Below are 13342 nucleotides of genomic sequence, written 5' to 3'. Positions count from 1 at the left end.
TTCAAACTTTTTCCTCAGCAGCAAATGCTTTTTATCTGAATATTACTCAGATCTCTAATAAATAAACCTTGCAGACCCAGTTGGTGTGGTTTAACTAGTGCATGGATGCTAAGAGATCCCCACAGAGCCCTGAGGTCTGTGGAACAAAGTGAAAATCATTCACGCACTAAGCTGCCTGCAAATGGTGCGCAGGAAAGTACTTTGAGGAGAATCGAGTGCCACAAAGTTCCTCAGGACAAATCTGAAGGAACGGAAACGGAAGTGCTGCCATGTTGGGAAGCCGGGTAGCCTGGATGGTCTCCCTGCTGTTCGCCTGCTCCCCTCCCCTTCCATTGCGCCATGTCTACTGAGAGCAGAAGACCCCTTCACCTAGCTTCCGAAGAGAGAAAAAAAAAAAGTGTGGGTCATCCACCTTCCCCTAGTTTGGCTACCGGAGAAGAGACTGTCAGAGAGAAGATCAGGAATAAGAAATTCTCCCAAAGAGTCGTTTTGGCCTTGGCTGGGTACCCACACATGCCCCTCCCCCGGCGTCCCTGTGATGGTCCGACCCAGCAGCATCACCGCTCAGGAATGGGCCGGCGTGTCCCGCCCCTCACCTGCGTTTTTTCAACTTTGCAGGTGCAGCACCAACCTCACACCGACTCTGTTCACGCCAACCTGTGTGGACACTGCTAATCTTTTACTTGAGACCTGTCACCCATGTGTCTGGGCAGAGTCTGTTTCAACTTCTGCTCCCACTTCCGTTGCTTTTCTCAACGTCTGCCTCATGGACTTTAATGTGGGAAATGGTCATTTTCTCAAAAGCTGGAATTTTCAGATTACCTTTGAGAACTGTCGGTTACTGAAAGAGACTTTGATTCTCAGCGCTGGCCCAGAGGAGTTAGCTCTGTTTATTTGATGAACACATAAAAAGGCCCTTCTCCATGGTCTGTTAATTAGATATGTTTTGGTGGTTACTTTATCGAACTGGGTTGGCACTCACCGTTCTCAGTCTAGGGAAGCTGCTGCCCCTTCATCCTGTGAGTGACAGTCTTTGGAAAACAGTTATTAAATGGTGCAAGCTCTAATAGTTCATGTGCACACTTGTAATTTTTTTATAATTGCTTTCTTAAGGTGATCTAAACAAATTACGGGTAAGAGAGGTACAGCTCTGCAGAGAAAGGAATCTAGAATGAGGTCACAGTCATGCCTCATGTGATACATACATTATAACCCCCTTCTCTAGTATTCCCCCCGCTAAAGCCAGCAAGTGCCAATGTTTCAGATTTACTCAAACTGGAAGATGTAGAGAGGAAATATGTGCAAACACAAGATACACAAATTTTAAAATTCTACTCTTTATCAGTGTCATACGCTTTAAGTTAGACTATCTATCTGGCTCATTACTAGGGTCTTTTTCTTAACTTTTAAGCAATTATCTCCTGGGAAATATCAGGACTCATTTAAAAATCTTTTTCATGTACCCTAGCTGAGAATCCTTCCAAGACGTTCTGCTCTGGCTACCTGTAATCCACATCTGCTCTGCAAACAACCGTGACTGCTGGCTTGAAAAATAAGCACCAACTTGGATTCTAAAGTAGCCAAGTGATTTCTTCATCAAGAAACATAAACTGAAAAGGGAAATATCAAACCCATTTAAATTGAACAGAACTTTAAAAATATTATTTTACTTATAGGAAGGAAAAATTCTGCTGTGGAGTAGGGGAACTATTTTAGCAAGATGAATATATGTATATATTTGTAAAGAATTTAGTAGAACCCTAAAATAAGAATCCAGAGGCAAGTATTCCTATCAAGAATTTACTATACATTTCACTTAGAATCTTTGCCATTCTTTAACGTATGGGTCTCCTATCACATTTAAAAAATTGAGACATAAAATTGAAGATAAAATACATTTGCATCTACATGAATTCTAGAAAGAACAAATCTAATCCACAGTGCTGGCAAGCAGACCAGTGATTGCCTGGGTAGGGGAATGGGGGTAGGGAATAGTTGAGGAGGAGCCCAAGTGGATTTGGAGGGTGATAAATGTTCTATGTCTTGACTGCAGGGGAGTAGTTTCATGGGTACATACATTGGTCAAAACCCACTGAATCATTCACTTAAAAGGTGATTTTTTTATTGAATATACATTACCTTCCATAAACATGAAAAAAAAACCCAAAGGTATGCACATTTCAAACATATACACTTAATATATAATAAATACAACAAAATATATATTATATATATTCAATGTATAGTTTTATCTTGTTGTATTTATTATATATTTCTTTAAAAACATATATATATATATATATATATATATATATATATATATATATATATATATTTAAACCAAGGATATCTCTAACTTAATTTTGAAAAGCATATATAAAAATCTTCCTATGTCCCCAAATTCTTCATATTTATTGTTTTCATGTCTTTATCTTTTTCTGCCATGCTCCATTACTGACCTCTACTGAGCATTAAGTGGATTTTACAAGAAAATTTATTATAAATTCTTAATAGGTATCCTTTCTACCAGTTATACTGGTTACTGTTTCTCAGCAATACTTAAATTTAACAAAACTATTGCATCTAAATGATGTATTTCCATGAGAATGGCTGGTGGAGCTATCTGCAGGGTCAGAATCATCATATGCTCACTGGAGGGGCTCAGTGGACTTAAAACTTACTTGCCATGGGGTGCGGTCTGCTGAAATCATTCTCTCATCTTTTTCCAATGAGCTTTAAATTGTTTTATTATACTTTTAAAATATATCTCCTGTCTTCAAAAATACCGGATCTGTATTAGTTTCCTATTGCTATTGTAACAAATTACCACAACGTTGATGGCTCAAAACATTTATAGTTCTGGAGGTCAGAGGTCAGAAATGATTTCACAGGGCTAAAATCCACACGTTGGCAGGGCCATCTTCCTTTGTGGAAGCTCTAGGGGAGAATCTGTCTTTGCCTTCTCCAACTTCTAGAGGCCACCTGGCTTATGGCCCCTGTTCAAAGTGCCCCACTCCAACCTCTGCTCCACGACTGCACCTCCCCCCCCACTCTGACATTCCCACCTGGCTCTTATAAGTGATTGCACTGGGCCCATCTAGATAATCCAGAATGATCACCCTATCTCAAGATCCTTAACTTAATCACATCTGCAAAATCCCTTTCTCTATGGAAGGTAACATACTCACAGGTTTGGGGGATTGGGAAATAAACATCTTTGAGAGATCATTCCACCTAGCACAGTATCCAAAATCTGCTGCATGAGATCTCTCCTTTTTAAAAACAAAATGGACTTACAACAAAAAGCAAACAACCCAATTTAAAAATGAGTAAAGGATTTGAATAGACATTTCTCCAAAGAAGATATGCAGAGGACCAAACAAGCACATGAAAAGATGCTCAGAGTCAGTAATCATTAGTGAAATGCAAATCAAAGCCACAATGAGACATCGTTTCATACCCACCAGGGTGACTATTTTTTTAAAAAATGGAAAATAATAAATGTGGACAAAGATGTGGTGAAATTGGAACCCTCTTATTTTGCTGGTGGGAAGATATGGGGTGCGTGCAGCCTCTGTGTAAAACAGTTTGATGATTTCTCAACAAGTTAAATACAAAATTACCCTATGACCCAGCAATTATACTCCTGGACATATGCCTAAGAGAATTGAAAACAGGTGTTCAAACAAAAACCTGTATAATGTTCATAACAGCACGACTCACAACAGCCAAAAGAAGGAAGCAATGCAAACATCCATCAGTGCATGAATGGATGATCAAATGTTGTACATGCACACAATAGGATATTATTCAGTTATTCAGTCATAAAAAGTGGAGTACTGATACATGCTGCAATATGGACGGACCTTGAAAACATTACGCTAAGTGAAAGAAGCCACTCCCAAAAGGCCACATAGTGCATATGATTCCGTGTATTTGAAATATCCAGAATAAGCAAATCCAAGGAGACAGAAAGAAGCTTAGCGGTTTGCCAAGGGAGGGGGAGTTACTACTTAATCGGTAAGGGATTTCCAAGTGGGGTGGTAAAAATTCTGGAACTCGAGAGTAGCAATGGTTGCACGACGTTAGGAATGAGTTTTATGCCACTGAAGTATACATTTAAAACTCATTAAAATGGTAAATTATACATTTTGTGTATTTTACTACAGTTTCTAAAAACTATGTAGAATTGTTTCTTAATTCGTGTCTTTCAAAATTTCTTTTCATAAGCACTTTCATACCTGTATCTCATTGTTCTCGCACACTTCAAACCGTTCAAGCTCTCAGTCAGTCTTTTCTCCACATGTAAGCAGCAGAGTTGCCTCTGCAACCTATGGGTGGGGTACTCAGGTGTAAAATGGGCTGTTTGCAGCTTCCAGATTTTCACACGAGAAGGGTTTCAAGTCTGACTCCTGTAGTGACACCAAGGTTATTTTCCACAGTGAGTCATTGCGTGTTTAAGTGACATTCTAATGCAACATCCCAAATCATCAGCAATGTCGATATTGGATGAATCAGTGATTTTTTTTTAAGGATTGAGAAAGACCAAGATCATTTTTAAAGAGTCTTTCTTTCTCAGACACAAGCCACCATTCTGAGCTGACCTTGGAGGGGAATTACCAGTCCGGCGAGTTGCACGCAAAATGTTTACACAGTGCTTCCTTCAGGATGCAGAGAAAAGTTGCTCCTTGAAAACCTAGACTTTTATCTATAAGCAAAGTTCATAGATTATAAAACTACAATTACACTTTAATAAGGAGTGGATAAAATTGGGTTCTGTGGAAGATGTGCAGCTGAAAATAATGTTATATTTTGTATTAATTTGCCTTTTTGTGCTTGTGTAAATCCAGCTGGCACAATGGGCCTCCTGAGCATTTAACTAATAGTGTGATTATCTCCATTTCACTAAGGAAGAAGTTACCTGGGGGAAGCAACGAAAGGCCCAAATATCTGGCTTCTAACAGCAGGGCCCGACTTCAAGAGAACATCGCTTCCAACATATATTCTGTGAACATCAGCCAGGTTTGCTTTTTTGTAAGTAAAAGTTTCTAGAATAACTTAGAAAATATTGAACAGTATTTCAATGACCTTCTTTTGAAGGTTGGCCATTTATATGAATCTATTAAAGGTTCTGAGTATTCCTGTAGTAGAGAAACTTGCTAGATTTTGTTTAGCCTAGCATATGTTTGATTCTAGAATTTATTATGACAAGTAACAGTTTGCAACCTATAGGAAATTATATTCCAAAGGACTCATTAGAATTTCTTCTACACCATTGGTATTTATTTTTGTCTTGCCCTCAATGATTAGCCCATAGGAAGTAACACGATCTAATGCGGTGGAGAACCTGGGAGCTCATTTTCACTCAGCCCCAAATAATGTGCTATCGTCTGCCAATTATGACTGCAAGAAGGTGAATCACATTAATATTGAGTATAAGAATTATATTACCATCATTAAATTCTACCCCTAATTATACATTTAATGGAGAGAGCAGGTGTCTATAAAAGCAAGAAAATGAACAAATATCCATTCTTCACAGGACCCTCGTGAGCTATGAGCTACTGCCAGAAAGCATAGACCAGGACTTCTGTGCAAAACCGTTTGGGGCAGGTGGCCACGGGGGACTCCTACTCCAAGACTGACATGCAGGGACTCACGGGAAGTGAATGGCTGAGGGTATTAAGGAAGAAAAGGTGTCCCCTTGACCCTCTCCTGCAGCAGTGGTTCAAATTTTTCCATCTCTGTGAGGTCAAGACGGTACCCTGGATAGAGTACTGTTTCCATCATGGTGCAGAGGCTGACAGCAAAGGGAGAGGATTGGAGGGCTGTGTGTGTGTGTGTGTGTGTGTGTGTGTGTGTGTGAGACACCAAGCACACTGAAGCACTACTAGATGTTCACTCCTACTCCTAGTCATTTGCCTAATTGAAATCTAAAAATAGGTGGTCACTGTAAAACAAATAACCTGGTAGACTGTCTTCAACTAGGTATCTCCAACAAAAAAAAACCCTTCTTGTTTCACAGTTGTGTGCATAAAATTCAGTGTGCAGCTTTCTAACCCAACACTCAACAGTAGCAATTGGTTTTCTCCAAGGATCATGCATGTAGAGATAATTGTAAGTAAATATAAGCATTTAGAGTAAACAAGGTTAAAATCATACACTTAAGCTGCGTGACACATTGGTATGGGCTACTAAATGGCAAGACCAACAAAAATAAAGCATTTTTAAGACTTGTGAGATCATAGAATGATGATAATTTGATTTTATTTAAAATACCCACAGCTCCCAAAATGCGCTTGAAGACATTCCCAGCTACCACAGTGTACTCATGGGGATGTTGCAGGACATTTTAAGTGTTCAGAGGAAACACAGTGCTGCTGGACATCTGCCAGTCACCCTGCAAACTACTAGTTCCTGTCCATTCACATTTTCAACATCAGACTGCGTTACATTTCTTTAGACACTGTCATATCTTTGCAAAGCCATGTGGTTGGTGGTTACTATGACAAAAACCAAGTGTCTCAACAACAAGCAGCGTGGAACAGAAAATGAAGGTGGAGGTGTCTAGTCTGATTCCCAGCTAGTTGCAGATCCTTCTAGCTCCTCCGGCCAAGGTTGAGAACAGGAATCATTTCTTATTCATCTTTGCACGACGTCCAGTAGGAATACAATGCCTCGCATACAGCACACCCTCCATAACTATTTGGGACATGTTATTGCTAGACAATGCAACAGAACATAGCACATCACCACAGTGCAAAGTACTTAATATTTTGTATATAACAATGGTGAATGTGTTTTTGCAAATCAAAGCCTGTGCTAAGGAGTCTGTGGGGAAATCATTTTGTCCATATGGGATGAAGCAAGAGAATCCACGGAGTCTTCTCTTCTGACCCATCTGAGATACCATAAAGGCCACAGAGTTCCTCAAACTGTTAGAATAATGTGTGCAAAATAGTTTCGTAAGTGAAAGAGGAAAGGCATCAGCAAATAAACCCCTCGAAGTTAAGAACAGGATAAAGGAGGCACCAAGTTTGTTCCAAATGTTCCAAATGTCCTAAGCAAAAGAGAGACAACATGAAGCCCCCTGGGGAAATGCATAAAGAATGAGAGTCACAGAGACCCCACTATGGAAGGGGAAGGATGGGGAAGATTTAAGAAACATTGTTAAACAGTAAAAAGTAAAGCCGTACATGGGTAGCTAGCTTTGCAGCCACATCAGGGATGATCAAGAGGGAAGACCAGCAGGGGGAAGGAGCTGACCAAGAAGGAAGCAGCATCTAGACTGAGGCTGCCCTGGTTAAGAAGAAGAAGGAACTCAGCACAGCCCCACTCAAGATGGGAGGGTAGGAAGAACGGGGCCACACTACGCCATCTGTCGCCATGATCAGCGTTTCCCCAGATGTAGTGAGCAGAACACTGTAAGCACGGGAGTGGGGTTAGCTACTACAGAACGGGGATGTCTTTTTCATTGTCATGGATGTACGAACATCCCATGCACTTTAAAATACATCTAGCATCAGACCCACAATTTCACAGTATTATTGCCAACAAGAAGGCAGAAGTAGTAAGCATTTTTGTTACCCACCTGACACGTAGGGCATGGACCTCAGGTGAGCCCCAGACCTGCTAGGTGGGTCTGTCTGAACTCATGAAGACAGTAGGCAAATGTTGGAAATTGGACAAACACTGTTTATGATGATTCCCCAAGAAATTGGCCCTGGCTTTTCTCAAACTTTGTAAGGCCTTGTTATACCAAAAAAAAAAAAAAAAAAAAAAAAAAAAAAAATTAACATGCAAAACCTAACTTTGGCAGAAAGAAACTTGTTTGCTGGTGCATCTAAGCAGGAGAGCAGTTGTTTGGAAAATTGCAAAGGGAACAAGTAAAATACTTCATGCCCAGTCATCCAAAGGTACAACTCTCCAGATACGAAAGGAAAGACCATGGGTGTGTATGGTAGTAATATCAGGCTTCCCTATATTTTGAATACCTAATGTGGCATAAGTGTAATTAGGAAAAAACTTTCTTTAACCATAAACTGTCTTGTTTTATGCCTAATCTTTCTTTTTGCCACAAGGAAGAGTTCTCATTTATTAGAGTAAGTTTATCATTTCCAAGGAATAATATAATGATGCAATTCAAGAAAAATATGTTTATTAGTTCCTTCCCTGAAGCGTGATCTTCAGGAAAAAAAGTTTAAGAGAATAATATTTCATGTTATTATTTTCCCACACGGATTTTCAGCAAATTCCAAAGTATTTCCTGTTTTTAGTGCTCTAATCCACTTATACCCTCCTCAGGGAAAAAGATGATCAAGGAGTATTTCTTGGTAAAGGCTCTGGATTTATTCCAGCTTGTTTTGTAATAATAATAATAAAAAAAACATTCTGGAGCATATTCGTTGGTAGAAATGAGGCCGGGATGCTAGGAACAAGCTTCTTTAACAAGAGCATATTCCGTGCGTAGAACTTGTTGAAATGCTACCGAACTGAGTGTTGAGAATTACTGAGAATGCCGTGTGTGTGTGTGTGTGTGTGTGTGTGTGTGTGTGTGTAGAGAGAGAGAAAGAGAAATATTCTCACTCAAAAGAATGTGCATTTACTTTTAGGACTCGAAACCAATATTGATTTCTAGTCTTCTCATTTATAGCTAAATCATTTTCCCCAAGGAGAAGAAAATAACGCAAGAGAATTTGTTGATATGATGAATTACTACTGAGTTAATAAACAGCTAGGAAATAAACCCATGTCTTTATGGGTACAAGTGTGATTTACTAAATACAAGGAAATCATAAGAGTACCCTCAACTCCAAATCCAAATGGATGTGAAAAGTAAAAGCAGCAGCTACCTACAGTATTTAAAACTAACTTCAGAATTCACTTTAAGAAATGGCTTAGTGTATAAATGAGAATTCTAAAACATGAAAGGACCCATCATCACCAGTGGGTATATAGAGAAGAAATTAAACACAAGATTGAAAATGGTTTGTTCTAAAATGGGATTATAGGGGCACCTGAGTGGCTCAGTCAGTTGAGCATCTGACTGCTGGTTTCGGCTCAGGTCATGATCTCATGGTTCTTGAGATGCAGTCCCACACTGGGCTCTGTGCTGACAGTGTGGAGCCTGCTTGGGATTCTCTCTCTCCCTCTCTCTCTCTCTGTCTTTCCCCTGCTCATGCATGCGTGCACACGCTCTCTCTCTCTCAAAATAAATAAATGTTTAAAAAAATGAGATTATTAATGAAGGGTGGTGGGAGCTGAGAAGAGAGAGATCACTGTCCAGAGAGCAATCGAGAAGGCTTCACAGAGGAAGTGGCATTTGATTTGGATCCTGAGAAATAGGACTTTGACATGCAGAGATAAGTAGGAACTAGAGAAAGAAATTCTAGACAGAGGAACCACAATAAGCAAAGAAACAGAGAGATAAAAGCATGGAATGTATAGCCTTCAGGAAAATTATACTTAATTGTATAAACTATATGTGAGTAAAATGCAAATTAGGTCAAGCCCTTTCTTCTGCTGATTAATAGTTGCACATTTAAACTCAGGTGTTGTTTCTTCAGGGAAATCACACTGCTCAGTTGGTTGGGGTTCCCTGTACATGCTCTCCTCACTCCCATACGTTTCTATCAAAGCACTTATCACACTTGGAAGAAGTTCCTCATCTGTCTCTTTCATCTGCACACTCTAGAACGGTAGGGGTGGAGTTGGTCTTGCTCATCAGCAAATCCCCAGCACTTGTATAGAGGCTTTTACAATGTGTGATCATCATTTGTGAAGGGGAAGGAAGGAGGGAGAAAGGAAGGAAAAGGAAAAAATGATAGCCGAGGCCATATCCTGGAAAGTCTGAATGTCAAATCAAAAAGTTGAAAATTCAGTAGCATGGCATTGAACGTTTCTGAGCTGGAGCCTGGGAGGTGGGGTGGCTGGAATGATCAAACCACAGGTGGAGGGTGATTCATCAGGCTGTAATGCAGAGGATGTATGGGGCGGTCCGGCTGGACCAACCATCACACGCCCATAGCTTAGTCAAGTACGTATGAGTGATTGATCGACTCTTAGGTGATGGAGAAGTTTTGTGTCGTGTGTATCCGCAGACAGTGTGAGTTTCAGGATCCTCTATCTTCTTTAGCCAGTGGACTCTATGTCTCTAGAGATGTGAAAACGCCACCAGAGACTGCTTGGTACTATATTGAGAGAAACCGCCTCTTCTGGAACAGCTGATTTTTCATCAAGGATAAGCATTTTTGTTGAACTACAACCCATTTAAAAAGAGATGGCATGTAATATATGGAGTTAAATGGGGTTTTTGAATTGATTCAGCTCATAGCTTCTGAGGCCATGCACAAAGGGCCAGATTTGAGGTAAAGCCTAGATATAAGCCCAGCTCTACCATTTATTCACTGATAACTGCAGGTGAGTCCCGGAGTGTCTCTGATCTGGTTCCCTCATCAATAAAGTGAGGGATTTAGTACAGGAAATCATTAACGTGCCTTTAGAGCTACTGTGTGGTAAATGTATTATTTTACAGCATTACAAAATGAGATATTTACAAAAGCATCACAAATTGCTAAAAGGTATACATTTTTTATGGCCATCTTAAAAATAAATCAATGTGATGTGCTCAAAAAGGAAGACATTTACACAATTTGGTTGAATTCTCCATGTTGATGGTAAAACTGAGTAATAATGGAATTGTCCAATGATATTTGCTTTCAGAATTTAAAATGGGGTGGAAAAAAAAAGAGCCAGCTAAAATTTAATAAGCAGTCACCACCATTGTTTATTGAGTTGGGTTTATAAAAGTTGAAGACATGAAGGTAGAGTGTTAATAAACTTCAATGTATATAATATAGATACTAGCTGATTACTACTGACATGTCCAGTTCTCTAAGAAATCTAATTAGTTGCCAAATGACTTAATCACAGTCAGTACAATTAGCCTGATTTAAACCCTTTTTCCTCGAAAAGAATTACTAAATTTTTACTAAGACTCAGTTTCATTGTTCCAATCATATGAGTAAATATTTCTTCCCTCCAAAGTCAGAAGAACACTGTAGAAAGAGCATGTTTCTTGAAAAATAATTGCCCTTTTTATTCTTACTTAGAAATGGTCAAGGTAAACATACGTTATTCACTAACGAGCTTAATTTAATATTAGTTTAAGGTCTTAAAGTTAACTACAGGTCTAGAAATTACAAAATTCACCAACATATTAAGCCCTTACAATTTCATGAGTTTCACCGGATTAAAGGATATTCATAATTGAAATTTAATTGGACCAGGCACAATTTTATATTTTTTTTAACATTAAATCATTTGCCATTACAGTAATAACTTATTGGGCCCATAGAGCTAATATGGATTTTTTTTCAAATTTTAATCACAGAAATTATACCCAAGTCTTGCCTTACCTAAAATATTAAGCTAATAATTTTTATGAGATAATAAGCGCAGAGAAAAATATGTAGAGGTTTTATAAGCTATGATTAAATTACTCTTATGTGATGAAAGAGTCTTCTTTTTAAAAAATGAACCTCAAAAATGTGTGATCCATTAATTCCCCAAGTTTTCTGAGAGAAGTTAAAAATGGAAGAGGAAGGAAAAGAAGACATGAGAGAGAGCTGACTTCAAATATGAAATCATCACTGTTAAAAGCTAATTACCTTCTTCCTTCACAGAGAGGAAAGGTGTGCAGGGAAGACCAGTCTCTCGTTTACACACACACTCATACACATGTAGTCACTCACACACACATGCATACACTCAGACAAAACACTTAGGCGCATACACAATAAAGTAAAAGGGAATCTCCTGTTTTAAATAAAGTAATCTCTCTTTTAGATCAATAAGGCAGATGACCCCTCTGACGGTTTCTTCCCATTTATATTCTAATGTAGATCTCAAATAGACAATGATGATTATGTCAAAAGTTTCTCAAAGTGGCCATTGCAACTCCCATTCAAACACGGTGTACTTATGCCAGTTGGAGAGATGTGCACTGAAGTTAAAGCTTTGAGGGAGCAAGTGTTGGTCCCAGAGGGCCAAACACACAGAAAATCCCATGAGAACTGCACAGACAGTAGGAACATTTCTTGAACAACTTCTACAACTTGTTGTCTCTAGAGTATGCCTACTGACCAGTCATCACTAATTGGAAGCCCAAGGAAATTCCCAAAAAATAGGCAGAAGAAACTAAAGAAAACATTTCTCAAGGATGCAAAGATAAGACTGAGGAAAGTTCTTACACAATTTTGAGAAGGTGGCCCAAGCCAAAGTTTGTCCAAAGAACGTCAGTCTGATGAGAACTGAACTCATCAATCCTTAGAGTTGGCTGGAGGATGGACTTCTGGAGCCTGTGCCCATCCCTCCCTTAGGACTTCCTCCCTAGACTCACAGGAGAAAGTGAGGAGGGCATATGGTCATACATGGAGTAGAGGTGTTCATTTATCAAGGCATTTTACCATCGATAATAATGTTCATATTTAATCAGATAATGAAAGGATTCTTAAACTGATTTCTCATTCCTAGGGGACAAACTTATTTGAAAATAAACTCAGCAACAGCAAAATAAGAAATCAGGAGTTCAGACAGAACCTGGGTCCCATCAATTCTCACAGTTGAAGAGATTCCTGAGTGGAAGACTGTGGGGTCCCTAAGGGAGCACCCACTCACGAGTCAAGGGCCCTGGGCCTCAACAGCCAGGGATTTCTCCAGGACTGTTGGCTATTGACCCCCCCAGATACCACAAACCACCTTGACAGTCTTAGAAGGGAGTCAGAAGGGAGAAGTCAGGGGATATTGAGAGCATTTGAGGGACTCGGCCGAGTGATTTTCGGCAAAGCAAGGAACTAGTTGGTATTGGACAGAAGTAATGCCTCTCTATCTATCTATCTATCCATATATCCATATATATATAATGTTTTATCTGTTTTTGAGAGGGAGAGAGACAGAGCGAAAGAGGGACAGAGAGAGAGGAAGACAAAGAATCTGAAGCAGGCTCCAGGCTCTGAGCTGTCAACACAGAGCCTGACACGGGGCTCGAAATCATGAACCATGAGATCATGGCCTGAGCCAAAGTCGGATGCTTAACCGACTGAGTCACCTAGGCGCCCCTTTAATATATATATTTTTTTTAATTTGAGAGAGAGAGAGAGACAGAGAGAGAGAGTGCATGCATGAGAAGGAAAGGGGCAGAGGCAGAGAGAGACAGAGAGAGACAGAGAGAGAGAATCCCAAGTAGGCTTCATGGTCAGAGCCAGCCAGTTTTGGGGGGCTCAATCCCACGACCCTGGGATCATGACCTGAGCAGTAATCAAGAGTCAGGTGCTCAGCTGAG

The 13342-nt window shown here is 39.6% G+C and overlaps 2 long non-coding RNA genes across 3 annotated transcripts in view; one reads left to right on the top strand and one right to left on the bottom strand.

Moving 5' to 3' along the window:
* The window catches only part of LOC109250257 (uncharacterized), a 129234-nt gene extending 124312 nt beyond the window's left edge, over window positions 1-4922 (top strand). For both annotated transcript variants that reach the window (XR_002072950.2, XR_002072951.2), the window contains exon 4: window positions 4911-4922. This is a non-coding gene — a long non-coding RNA (uncharacterized LOC109250257). The remainder of the gene's footprint in view (window positions 1-4910) is intronic.
* LOC109250259 (uncharacterized) overlaps window positions 1-13342 on the bottom strand; it is a 39180-nt gene that overhangs the window by 5009 nt on the left and 20829 nt on the right. The gene's annotated exons all lie outside the window — the stretch shown is intronic.

This window comes from Panthera pardus, unplaced genomic scaffold, assembly GCF_024362965.1.
Source record: "Panthera pardus isolate Hobbes unplaced genomic scaffold, ASM2436296v1 HiC_scaffold_7, whole genome shotgun sequence".
Lineage (NCBI taxonomy): Eukaryota > Metazoa > Chordata > Mammalia > Carnivora > Felidae > Panthera > Panthera pardus.
This window is presented reverse-complemented; position numbering and strand designations above follow the sequence as displayed.